General features: G+C 43.9%; 1 long non-coding RNA gene across 1 annotated transcript in view; it reads left to right on the forward strand.

The window, feature by feature from the left end:
* The window catches only part of LOC122541879, a 58,805-nt gene extending 46,474 nt beyond the window's left edge, over positions 1–12,331 (forward strand). The window contains exon 3 of the long non-coding RNA XR_006309699.1: positions 11,820–12,331. This is a non-coding gene — a long non-coding RNA (uncharacterized LOC122541879). The remainder of the gene's footprint in view (positions 1–11,819) is intronic.
* Positions 12,332–12,665: the final 334 nt, after the last annotated feature.

Raw genomic sequence — 12,665 nt, forward strand, 5'->3', positions numbered from 1 at the left:
AGCATTGCATGCCCGCTCATGCTCTACTGCACCTCCCCGCCTTGTACGTCAAACTCCCCCATCCCACATGCCTTATCCATCCTTGTCCCCTCTGTGTGGCAGGCTGCTTGCACTGAGTCCCATCACTAGCCCCTGTCTGGCCATGTCAATGTCCTGTGATGTGGCCTTACACTTTAATTTGGCTCAACTCCAGGACAGACTGCGGCCCTGACTGATGATTGACCAGAGCCCCTGACAGATCAGTGTGCACCTGACAATCTATAAATCCCCATGGCCCCCTCTCCGGACAGCAGTGAGACTCAGCCTCTGACCCTGGCCAAGCCCTTTGACTGTGAGCACACTCTGTCCCTGACAGACGGTACTCGGATCTCCTGACTGATAGCAGCCAGCCCTTGAGTTCTCTGAGGAGTGTTCCCTTTAGACATTGTGCCCTGGCCATTTGGTTGCCATGCAGGCTGCTGGCATGTGCTGTCGGTGTGAGATTGGCATAGTGCCATGTCCTGCCCCTTTAACAGATCACTACAGACAAACATGAGAAACTGTGTCTGTGCTAACAGCCTCCAATGCAGCCCGTCTGTGAGCATTAAAGATGTGACTGAAGGGGTAGCATGCCAAAATAAAACCCAACCTGAAGCAGCAATGCTGTGAGCATAAAGTAGGTTCAGAGTGAGCAAGTGAATGAGTGAATGAATGATTGAGTGAATGAGCAAGTGAGTGAGTGAATGAGCGAGCGAGTGAATGAATGATTGAGGGAATGAGAGAGTGCATGAGTGAGTAACTGAGTGAGCAAGTGAATTATCGAGTGAGTGAATGAGTGAGTGAATGGGTGAGTGAGTGTGTGAGTGAGTGTGTGTGAGTGAGTGTTGGAATTAGTGTTTGAGTGAGTGTGTATGTGAGTGAGTGAATGAGCAAGTGATTGAGCAAGTGCATAAGCGAGTGAGTGAGTGAATTTATGTGAGTGAGTGTGCACGTGATTGAGTGACTGAGCAAGTGAATGAGTGAGTGAGTAAGTGAGTGAATGGTTGAATGCGTGAGTGAATGGGTGAATGAGCAAGAGTGAGTGACTGTGAATGAGTGTGAGTGAGTGTGTACATGAGTGAGTGATTGAGTGAATGAGTGAATGAGTGGGTGACTGAGCGATTGAGTGAGTGAGAAAGTGAATGAGCGAGTGAGTGTGTGAGTGAGTGGATACATGAGTGAGTGAATGAGCAAGTGAATGAGTGAATGGGTAAATGAGTGAGTGAATGAGTGAGTGAGTGAATGAATGGGTAAATGAGCAAGTGAATGAATAAGTAGGTGAATGAGTGAATGAGTGTGTGAGTGAATGAGTGAATGAGTGTGTGAATGAGTAAGTTTGTGTACGTCAGTGAGTGATTGAGTAAATGAGTGAGTGAGCGAGTGAGTCAATGAGTGTGTGAATGAGTGTGTGAGTGTGTACATGAGTGAGTGATTGAATGAACGCGTGAGTGAGTGAATGAGTGTGTGAATAAGTGTGTAAGTGAGTGTATACATGAGTGAGTGACTGAGTGAGTGGGTGAGGTGCAGTGCAGCCTGGTTCTCCAGTCTAGGAGCTGGATGTCTGTCTGTGCAGAGAAGGTGGAAGGTGCTGGCTTGCCCCAGTGTGAAGTGCAGAGCTGTTGTGTCAGTGGATCAGAGATGTGCCATGCGAGTGCAGATGCCATTGTCTGTAGATATGGGATATGGATGCTCAATGCCCATGGAGAGTGTCCTGAGATGTTGGCATTGGGTGTCTAAGATGGAAGCGGTGAACTGGAATTACCAGAAACCCACGCTGGCTATCACTTCAGGAATCCTCGGCATCTAGTTTCAATCTGGTGGGTGGGAGAATCAAATGGAAGGCAGCTTGTGTGAAATATAAACATTGGCATGGGCTAGTGAGGCAGAATGACCTGTTTCTGATATTCTATAAACCATTCCTTTAAATAAGGAGAATAAATGAGCAGGTTGTTTTTTTGCAAGTGAGGAATACAATGGCCTAAAATTGCCACCACGGGGAATCCCCTAGTGAGCACTGAATGGAATATTTCACCTCAGATCATGTTATTTTAATGTGACAAACTACAGGAGGTCCAAGCTGATATATTGATTTACAAGGACATTACAAAGTATTGGACCTTGAATATTGAATCCAATAGCTAACTGATTATTAAAATTGTGGAATAAGTGACAGAAAGGGAAATGAGATAAATGAGAGCCAAATGAGATAAAAAAAAACATTAAAAAAGTGCAGGAGTAGGCCATTCAGCCTTTCATCAAGATTATGTCTGATCTGCCCCGGCCTCAACCCTTCTTTCACGTCAGCCATCCACAGCCCTCACACAAAAACAGACATTCCTAGAGAAACTCAGCAACATCTGTAGAAAGAGAAAACAGAGTTGACGTTATGAGCCCAGTGACCCTTCTTTCTCACAGACTTCAAAAAGCTAACTGCCTCCTCTTTCAGCGATCCGTGGTCAAGAGGGGCCGAAAGTGCCCGAATTAAAAACGAGAGGAAAAAGAGATTGACAGAGAATGTGAGGGCGTATTTTTAAAAACATTCATCTCCCGGCATAATTTACTTCTCAATGCGATGAGAACATGCAAATATGGGTAGCACACCAAGCTCATGACTTTCACATTAAACAAGAATCCTCACAATGTGATTTCACAATGTGACTAGTAGCACTGGGTTTAGTGTACATGAACAATATCAACCTTCCGATCACTGAACAGAGAGGCCCATGGCGAGAAGATAACTTTTGTTTGGATTTGGCAAGCCTATTGGTGAACCAGCGTAAATCACTTGTGGCGAGTCAGATATGGCAGCCACTTACTTTCTCTTGCTATACTCTTGCTGACACTTCTACGCACAAATTACGCTGGGCCCTGTGAAGTCATCACTCCCACTCTGTCAAATTCTGGGCTATTCAGATTAAGATGCGATTTGAATCGATGGGCTTTACCTCAGCAGCTGAGTTGCCTCATGCTTCCCGCAGTCGGATGATAATGCACATCACCTTTGGTGTGACATGTTTAATAATCAAAATTGGTGGGATAGTGGACAGTGAAAAAGTGAAAAAGGTTTTCTAAGAGACCTTGAATCAATTGGGTCAACGGAATGAGGAGTGGCAGATGGAGTTTAATTTAGACAAATGAGAGGTATTGCATTTTGTCAAAACAAGCAAAGGTAAGACTTAAAAGAATTAAAGGTAGGGCCTTGGGTAGTGGTGTAGAACAGAGAGACCTGGGGGTTCAGGTGCATAATTCTTTGAAGTTTGCACCACACAGACAGGGTGGTTAAGAAGGTGTTTAGCATGCTTGCCTTAATTGCTCAAACCTTTGAGTATAGGAGTTGAAATGTTACATTGAGGCTGTACAGGACATTGCTGAGGCCTCATCTGGAGTACTGGGGCAGTTCTCCCTTTATAGGAAGGATATTATTAAACTGGAAAGGGTTCAGAAGAGATTTACCAGGATGTTGCCAGGACTGGAGGATTTGAGTTATAAGGAGAGTCTGGATAGGCTGGGTCTCTTTTCAGGGAAATTGAAAGGTGATCTAATAGAGGTTTATAAAATCATGAGGGGTATAGAGAAGGTGAATGGTAGATGTCTTTTTTCTAGGGTGGGGTAATTTCAAGACTAGGGGACATATTTTAAGGTGAGAGGAGAAAGTTGTAAAAAAAGTCATGAGGGGCAGTTTTTTTTTACACAAGGAGTGATTCATATGTGGAATGAGCTTCCAAAGGAAGTGGTGGATGCGGGTACAGTTCCAGTGTTTAAAAGACATTTGGATAAGAAATGGTTGGAGGGATATGGGCCAAGTGCAGGTGGGCAGGACTCGTTTAGTTTGGGATTATGGTCAGTGTATAGTGGTTGGACTGAAAGGTCTGATTCCATGCTGTATGACTCTATAACTAACTCCTTGTGTGAATTACTTTATCAACAGCGGCCTTACAGATGAACGATAGGTGAGAATTTTGGCGTTCAATGATTCTGACCGAAATGCAATGCAGTTGCTGCCTTTTTCAAAGTTGTGTTAGAATTCCTGTCCTTCCATTTAAGCCACTGTCAGCCTCAGCCCTCACCTCCTCACGCTAAACCACCTCCAGTCACCTCTCTTTCATGGTCTGGGCAGGACTATGGCGACTTTACCTTGTGTATGTGCAGTTGCAATGCTTTACTCTTAAAGATGGCACAAAGGTGAAATTTAAATGACCACCCCATTATATGAAGACAAATCCAGTTGTTATTTTCCATTCACTAGTCCTAAGGGAGGCTAGGGAGGTCTTGTGACTTGGAGGTAATGTCCCTGCCTCTGTGCATGGAGGTGTGTGTTGAAGCCCCGCTCCAGAATTTGTTGGAAGCAGAAGCAATGTTCACGATGTGGCCAAACGCCTTGATAATCAGCCTGCTAATCCCTCCAATATGCCTTTGGCATACAGTTAGAGCAGAAGAGATTTCTTTTAAGTCATGCTTGATGTGGAGTGGCTCCTCTCGAGTTATAACCACTTGCCTCTCTCGAAATAGACAGTGATGCTTCTTACTCCCTTGTGTACTCAAGCTAATTATTGGATGGAGTAATAGTTGCCTGCGTTTTGCTGCTATAAACTGTTCCAGCTGCCAGAGAGAGAGAGAGAGGTGGGGGGAGAGAGAGAGAGTGGGAGAGAGAGAGGGTGAGAGAGAGGCAGGTGGGAGAGGGAGAGGGGGGGAGAGAGAGAGGGAGAGGAGGGGAGGGGAGGGAAGAAGGAGGGGGTGGAGAGACAGAGAGAGTGGGAAGCTAGGGAAAAGATTGCTACGCCTCTTGCTGAGATATTTGTATCGTCGATAATCACTGGTGAGGTACCAGTAGTCTGGAGGTTGGTTAACGTGGTGCCACTATTTAAGAAAGATGGTAAGGACATCTATAGACCGGTGAGCCTGACATCGGTGGTGGGTAAGCTGTTGGAGGGAATTCTGATGGACAGGATTTAAAAGTAATTTGAAAAGCAAGGACTGATTAGGATTAGTCAGCATGGCTTTATGCGTGGGAAATTGTTTGTCACAAACTTGATTGAATGTTTTGAGAAGTAACAAAGAGGATTGATGAGGATAGAGCAGTGGACATGATCTGTGTGGACTTCAGTAAGGTATTCGACAAGGTTTCCCATGATGGACTGTTTAGCAAGGTTAGATCAGATGGAATAGGAGAGCTAGACATTTGGATACATTACGGGCTGAAAGGTCGAAGACAGAGAGTGGTGGTGGTGTGTTGCAGACCAGAGACCTGTGACCAGTGTTGTCCCTGCTTTTTGTCATTTTTAATGGTACAGTTAGTAAGTTTGCAGATGACACCAAAATTAGAGGTGTAGTGGACAGTGAAGAAGGTTACCTCAGAGTACAAGAGGATCTAGATCAGATGGGCCAATGAGCTGAGGAGTGGCAGATGCAGTTTAATTTATATAAATGTGAGGTGCTGCAATTTGGTAAGGTCCTGTGGAGTGTTGCTGAACAAAGAGACTTTGGAATGCAGATACAAATTTCCTTAGAAGCGTTTCGTATGCTTCCCTTTATTGGTCACTGCAATGAGTGTAGGAGTTGGGAGGTCATGTCGCATCTGTATAGGAAATTGGTTAGGCCACTTTTGGCAATTCTGGAAGGATTCTAGCTATAGGAAGGATGTTGTGAAATTTGAAAGGATTCTGAAAAGATTTACAAGGATGTTGCCAGGGTTGGAGGATTTGAGCTGTTAGGAGAGGCTGAACAGGCTGGGGCTGTTTTCCCTGGAGCGTTGGAGGCTGAGGGGTGACCTTATAGAGTTATAAAATCATGAGGGGCACGGATAGGATAAATAGACAAAGTATTTCTCTGGGGTGGAGAATTCCAGAACCAGAGGGCACAGGCACTAGAGTGATAGAAGAAAGATTTAAAAGGGGCCTGAGGGGCACCTTTTTCATGCAGAGGATGGTGCGTGTGTGGAATGAGCTGCCAGAGGAAGTGGTGGAGGCTGGTACAATTGCAACATTTAAGAAGCGTCCAGAAGGATAAATGAATAGGAAGGGTTTGGAGTGATATGGGCCAGGTGCTGACAAATGGGACTAGAATAATTTAGGAGATCTGGTTGGCATGGACAAGTTGGACTGAAGGATGTGTTTTCATGCTGTGTAGTTCTATGACTCTATGATTCTAAGAAACTTTGCAACTCCCCTGCATTGAACTTGACAGGCCAGTATTAATGTGCACAGACTGATTCATTTGGCAATTTCCCAATGTGAAAATAACATTCGTGTCCTTTCAAAGAATGAAGTGGGCCATTAACTGGAGGCACACAGGTTCCTGACCAACACCCCATCTTCCCTTTGCAGTTGGCATTCTATTGGTGTTGGGACCCAGTAATACCTTCTGGAAATACAATTTTCATTGTGACACAGACATCAGTGCTCTCCCTCCTTCAGTAATTAAGCCTGGACCCTCTGAAAAAGATACAGATAGGAGAGTGTCCAGTTTGCTGTGTCCAACAGAGGCCATCATAGGCTAGGACATTTTACTCTTGAAAGTTATTGACTTAAAAAGAGGTTTGCTTCATATCTTTGCATGAGTTCATTTCAAAAGGAGAGGTGATGTAAAGTGGCACTGTTCCATTCCCAGGAAACTGAGGGAGGCAAGATTGCTGGAACCTGGACAGACATCTTTGAATCCTGTTTAGCCACAGCGGAGGTGGAAGAAGACTGGAGGATAGCCAATATCTTTTATTTTTGTTGAAGGAGGGCAACAGGGATAAGCCAGGAAATTACAGGTTGGTGAGCCTTACATCAGTGGTAGGGAAATTGCTGAAGAAGATTTTTAGGGTCAGGATTTACTCACATCTGGGAACAAATGGACTTACTATGAACAGTCAGCATGGCTTTGTGTGGGGGAGGTCTTGTCTCAGAAGTTTGATTGAGATTTTTGAAGATGATTGATAAGGGGAGGGCAGTGGATGTTGTCTAAATGGAATTTACTAAAGCATTTGTCAATGTTGATTTCACCAGTTTCCTCATTGTCCCTTCCTCCACCTTATCCCAGATCCAACCATCCAATTTGGAACCGCCATCTTGAACTGTTCTATCTGCCTATCTTCCTTCCCACCTATCCACTCCGCCTTCCTCTCTGACCTATCGCCATCACCCCCCACCTTCGTCTCCCCATTGCATTCTCAGCTACCTTACGCCAGCCCTACCCCCTTCCCATTTATCTCTCAGCCCTCTTGGTCTCCATTCCTGATGAAGAGCTTATGCTTGAAACATCAACTTGCCTGCTCCTGCTCCTCAGGTGCTGCCTGACTGGCTGTGCTTTTCCAGCACCACACTTTTTGACCTCATGTAGGCTGGTTCAGAAGATTAGGTCACATGGGATCCATGGTGAGTTGGTAAGTTGGTCACTACACGATAGGAAGGATGTGGAGGCTTTGTAGAGAGTGCAAAAGTGGTTTACCAGGATGTCACTTGGATTGAAGTGTATTAGCTTAAGGAGAAGTTGAACAAAATTGGATTGGTTTCGCTAGAACGCCGGAGGCTGTGGGGCAACCTGATAGAAGTATTTGAAATTATGAAAGGTGTGGATAGGGCGAAAAGTCAGAGTCTTTTTCCCAGGGAGGAAATGTCATGTACTATGAGACATAAGTTTAAGGTGAGAGGGGAGAGTTTAAAGGAGATGTGTGAGGAAAGTATTTTTCCACAGAGAGTGGTGGGTGCCTGGAGCGTGCTTCTAGGGGAGGTGGTAGAAGCCCTCAGGATGTTGCCTGGGCTGGAGACTTTTAGTTATGAAGAGGGATTTGATCAACTGCGATTGTTTCCCTTGGGGGGTGGGGGGAGAAGGATGATTGAGGTGTATAATATCATGAGGAGGCATAGATAGTGTAGATTGGAAGAATGTTTTCTCCTTGATGACGGATCAATGAACAGGGGGCATAGGCTGGATGTAGATGTGCTCACTGAACTGGAAGATTCGTTTTCAGACGTTTCATCACCATACCAGGTAACATCATCAGTGAGCCTCCAGATGAAGCACTGATGGTATGGCCCACTTTCTATTTATGTGATTGAGTTTCCTTGAGTTGGTGACATCATGTCCTGTGGTGGCAGCATTTCCTGCGATGATGTCATTTCCTGTTCTTTTTCTCAGGGGATAGTAAATGGGGTCCAAGTCAATCCGTTTGTTGATAGAGTTCTGGTGGAATGCCATGCTTCTAGGAATTCTTATGGGTGTCTCTGTTTGGCTTGTCCTAGGATGGATGTGCTGTCCCAGTCGAAGTGGTGTCCTTCCTCATCTGTATGAAAGGATACTAGTGAGAGTGGGTCATGTCTTTTTGTGGCTGGTTGATGTTCGTGTATCCTGGTGGCTAGTTTTCTGCCTGTTTGTCCAATGTAGGGTTTGTTACAATTCTTTCAAGGTATAGGGGGCATAGACGTAAAGTCAGAGGACCAGGTAGCATTGAAGAGGTGGGGAGGCTGCAGAAGGATTTGGACTGGTTAGGAGAGTGGGCAAAGAAGTGGCAGATGTAGTATAAAGTGGGAAAGTGTGAGGTCATGCACTTTGGTAGGAAGAATAGAGGCATGGGACTATTTTCTAAAGGGGTAGAAAATTCTGAAGTCTGAAATGGAAAGAGACTTGGGAGTTCTAGGCCAGGATTGTCTCATGGTGAACTTGTAGGTTGAGTCAGTAGTTAGGAAGACAAATGCAACAATGGTATTTATTTTGAGAGAACTTGAATATAAAAGCATGGATGTACTTCTGAGGCTCTGTAAGACTCTGGTCAGACCACATTTGGTGCATTGTGCTCAGTTTTGGGTCCCATATCTCAAGAAGGATGGACTGGCCCTGGAGTGTGTTCAGAGGAAGTTCATGGAAATGGTCCCAGGAATGAAAATCTTAACATATGAGGAACATTCGAGGATTATGGGTTTATACTTGATGGAGCTTAGAAGGATGAGGACGGATCTAATTGAAATATACAGAATAATGAATGACCTGGACAGAGTAGATGGTGGGAAGATGTTTCCATTGGTAAGAGAGACTAGGACCCAAGGGCACAGCCTTAAATAAAGGGAAGAACTTTTAGAACAGAGATGAGGAGAAACATCTTCAGCCAGAGAGTGGTGAATCTATAGAATTCACTGTCACAGAAGGCTATGGAGGCCAGGTATTTAAGGTGGAGATAGATAGGTTCTTGAGTATCAAGGGTTATGGGGAGAAAATAGGAGAATAGGGAGAGAAACTTATCATTCTTGCTGAAGAGCTTATGCCCAAAACGTCGATTCCCCTGCTCCTCGGATGCTGCCTGATCTGCTGTGTTTTTCCAGCATCACACTCTTGACTCTGATCTCTAGCACCTGCAGTCCTCACTTTCTGCCTGAGAAGCTTATCAGCCATGATTAAAGGGCAAAGCAGAATCGATGGGCTGAATGGCCTCATTTCTGTTCCGTGGTCTTATGGTCTAAGCAGATTCAGTGGCAATGTTTATGAGGCACTTCGACAGACTCATGAAAAGGCAAAGTGTAGAGGTATGGACGATGTGCTGGCAAATGGGATTCGTATAGATTGGCATCATGGTTGGTGCCGATGTGCTGTTCTACACTCTATGTTGTCTCTATAATCCAATACAGGTTGGTAATTAGTCATAATTAGCCCACAGAGGACAATGGCTCCATTGATTTACGCACCTCTGACTGCAATTAATCTCATCCCCCTACAGCTTGGTCCACAAAAATCGATGAACCCCGTTCATGTCACTGTGTTGGATGACAGAAGGGGTTCCTCTTTGACCGCAGCCTACCCTTAACTCAGTGTCCCAATATGACAGCAGGATTCAGAAACACTGGTATTTGACTATTGTCTTACGCCAAAATTAAAATGCGTTTTACTGACAAAGCAAGCGGTCCTTCTAGATCAGCAGTGATTCATGCACATGGATTAATCACTAAACCATAAAGCAATTTAAAGAAACAGCAACTCCACTCTCGCAGTCATTACATTTTCCAGTGAAGACAAACCACTTTAAGATGGATTTTCATGAATATTAAACATATAAAGAGCCTCGCAGTTAAATACAAGACAGCTTCACATGGTAAAATGTGGGGGAGTGAGATTGCTGTCCCTTGTCCCTCTTGCTGTTATGCTTCAAATTTGCTGCATTATCTCCTGGATTCATTTTTCAATTTGCTGCAATCATTTTGCTTGTAAAATTTACTTTCCCTCCCAGTTTACAAAAACATGCCTGAAAGCTGCCAGCTGCTCGAATTAGATTTATGAAAACGGCCTAAGATGACAAAGAGGATTATTGGAGTGGAGTACTATTGAAATATGGGTTACGATGGAAAGAAAAGAGATTGATGACTGGGAAAAGCATCTTGTGTATCTTTGTCATGTAAACCATCTCGCTCAGAATTTGCCTCACACCAGAATGACTCACTATCAGTTTGTTTGGTGGAGGTGGACGGGGGATGAAAAAGTGTTGCTGTTGTGGCAAAACTAAAATGATTTGCAGAGGATCTTTTTGATGATGTGTTTGACCCTCATACTTGTTCCAGGTCAATAATGAAAGGAGCACCTTCAGGACTGAGAGCATACATAGTCTATACTGTCCTTTGCTCCATCATTCAGTCAGATGGGGAAGTGATGGTCTAGGGTATTTTCACTACACTACTGATCCAGAGACCCTGGTAATGTTCTGGGGACCTGGGTGTGAATCCTGCCAAGGGGAATTTGAATTCAATTAAAGGAAAAATTCTGGATTTAACAGTCTAATGATGACTGTGAATCTATTAATGGGGAGAAAAACCCATCTGGTTCATTAATGCCTTTCAGGGAACAGAGCTGCTGTCCTTACCTGGTCTGGCCTAGATATATAGGTTGGTAATTACTCCAGTGACTCTAGTCTCACAGCAATGTGGTTGATACTTAAACTGCCCTTTGGGTCATAAATGCAGATCTAGCTGGTGACATGCTTATCCTACGAATGAATGTTTAAACAAAACTAAAAGACCACAGTTGTTTTTCGAGAGGGCAAGGCTAAGCTTGCTCTATCCAAAGTCTCAGAGTAAATTGTAGGGCAAGTAGAATAACAACACAGTTACAGTGAAATGGCTACTCCTCATACTCGTGACACAAGGTCCCCATTCATCACACGCCTAAGAACTGTTGAGGGGCCAATCTACTGAAGACAATCATCTTTCCTCAGCAGTTGGCCTTTGGTCATTCTTCTGGTCATTCGAATATCCATCCTGTACGAAACCCTTTCATCGGGGTCTCTGCCAGTTGTTCAAGAAGTAGGCAAAAGAACATATTTATGCCACTCGCGATTGTTACGCAGAATTCTCAGGTGATAGCAGTTAATCACCTCCAAAATAAGGAAGAAATAAGCATGGGAAGCAAAATGGAAGGGGCAACTGTTAAGTCTTTTCACACGTGCTTACTTCTATTTGATTTCCTAATCATGAAGAGTTAAGGTTGGAAGTTGACATTGTCACTCAATATCTTGATAATAAGTGTAGGGTCAAGCCTTGACTCATTTTGAAAGCCTGAAGAAATAAAAGTTAAACAAAGTTACTCCAGACTTATATTCATATGTTGCCTTCCTTAATGAAGTCATGATCAAGTTATTTTGTTGAGAGATAAATTTTGACTGGAACATTGAGAAGAATTCTGATGCTCTTTTTTTTATCAAAATAGTTCCATGAATGGTTTCCGTTGACCTGAGAGGGCAGATAGATCTTCAGTTTAGGATTCATGTACTTTTGAGAGTACAGCAACCCCCAGTACTGCACAGGACTGTCAACTTAAAGACAGTGCTTTCTTCCTTCTAGCACCCTCACCCTGAAGATGACTGGCTGAATGTGGACATCTTCACCAGACCCTCTCCAGTCAGCCTAGCTGTGAAGAAGGATTCGAGGTGGAAACTGTGCTGGTTCTATTAGTCCTCCATCTGTATGCTCGGCCGTTAGGGGACTTGTGTGGAAAATGGAAGGTAATGTCCCTTCACGAGGAACTCCCTGCTCTGAAGAAGTTTCAAGTCTCAATTTCAATGTGAAATGTTTCTCTCCCTGCAGATCCTACCAGACTCGGTGACTATTTCCAGCATTTTCAATTTTTATTTTAGTAACATCACATATTCATCAACACTGTAAAAATGCCATTCTCCTGACTAACCATGTGATAATTTATTGCTGATGGAAAGTTAATTGAAATTATGTAAATTTGAGGCTCTTAACTGTTAATAGACTACTTGACCTTTATAAATGAGTATAGCTTATAACACATAGGTGGTAAACTGCAGGAAACAGAATTTAAACTCAGTTCTATCAATCAATACTGTGTTTACTAGGGAAATTTATTTATTAAAACAATGATTTGTATTTCCTTAGCAAACTTGACAGTCTCTTTTTTCTTTGCTCTTTGATGTGTGCAGTGACTCAATGGATTTAGATGGTGAGTATAATAATTGTAGCGAGGTCAGCCAGGTGGATGTCATAGGATATGAGTTCCCTGATTAGGGCTGTTAACCTGGTCCAATCAGGGAGCCCTGGCTGACAAATAAGAGCAGGAGTGTCAGACATTCTGTTCACTCTGAGAGTGCGCTTTGAGGGAGCTGGGTCAGTGTCAAGGACTCTCCATGTGTAAATGAAAGGTGACTTGGTGATGGATATCGACCT

The sequence above is a fragment of the Chiloscyllium plagiosum genome, chromosome 38 (genome assembly GCF_004010195.1).
Source record: "Chiloscyllium plagiosum isolate BGI_BamShark_2017 chromosome 38, ASM401019v2, whole genome shotgun sequence".
NCBI lineage: Eukaryota > Metazoa > Chordata > Chondrichthyes > Orectolobiformes > Hemiscylliidae > Chiloscyllium > Chiloscyllium plagiosum.